The following is a 1,235-nucleotide window of genomic DNA, read 5'->3' as shown; positions in this document are numbered from 1 at the left end:
AATAATATGAGACACGACCCATTGTCTATATTAGAATACTTCTCATTGGGTAACAAAGTCGTAATTTTTCATTTTTGTCAAAAAGTGTCTATAGTGGTGAATTATGGTTTAGGTTTTTTTTAATAAAGTTTCAAAAAGTTCTGTGTATGTGGAAAATGTAGTTGATTACCAAAGGTTACAATTTTTATTTTTGAAGACTGCATGGTCTAGGAAGTGTACATTTTTTTTATGGGGCAAGTTTTCAAGGGCGGGTTTTCTAGGGGCGCGTTGACTGCCAAAGAGTGTTGCCAAAGTGCGAGCCAGCGTGTTATTTGATCAGCGTGTTATTTGAAATAGACAATGTTAGCTATCAAGGAGCGACGTTGTTTTTCATTGGGACCTTCGTCCCCTCAAGGCTAGGCCTATACCATCCTAGCTAGTCTAGGCCTAGAGTAGGATAAGGCTAGCGCGACATGCGGACGTTGGTACGTGTTGGTTAGTCTACAAAGTCGCCTAAAGTAATTGATTTTACCCGGCAGAACGAAAGAAGGAAACTCCGCTTTTCAGTCGTCTTAGGCCCTTGTTTTTTGACAAACAATGACCTTTCAGAGGTCAAATTGCTGTCAAGAATATGAATTGGCTGCTTCGCAGCAATTACACTCCACAACGCTGATGAGCGGGAAGCGTATTTTTTTTCTGCAGTATACATAAGCAAATATATGTTTCTTTTAGCCAATCAGAATGTAGGAAGCCTAAAATGACGTCAGATAACTATTGAATAATTAATCAGCAGTGAGACTCGCTTCCTTTGCTGATAACAATGGCTAAACATTCCTCTCGCGTGTTTACAAGGGAGCTCTGAGTCATAAAATGACAAGGGTGGGTTATTGAAATTATTAACAGCATGGTTTCCTACTATATAGGGTGGGTTATTTATTAAAAGCAATCAGTTAGGCCTAACGAGGGAATAGGCTGCGTTATTAAATTTAAACAAGAGCTCTGGCTTACTAACTACAGTGTGGGATATTAAAAGCAATCATTTATGCCTAACTTGGCAACTATAGGCTCAGCACTGGTTACCAAAGATTGTTTTACATACGCTATGCATGGAGTTATAATTATATTGATTTTATAACTCCATGCGCTATGATAGACCTACGTCATAATCATTATCATATTGTTGGCCTAATTATTGCAGACATTCATTATATGATATTGGATAGGCATCTTATATACCTTAGTAGTAGTATTTGAAT

The sequence above is a fragment of the Anneissia japonica genome, unplaced genomic scaffold (genome assembly GCF_011630105.1).
Source record: "Anneissia japonica isolate Jap-2015-1 unplaced genomic scaffold, ASM1163010v1 scaffold287889_len55342_cov104, whole genome shotgun sequence".
Taxonomy (NCBI): Eukaryota; Metazoa; Echinodermata; class Crinoidea; order Comatulida; family Comatulidae; genus Anneissia; species Anneissia japonica.
Note: the sequence above shows the minus strand (reverse complement) of the source record.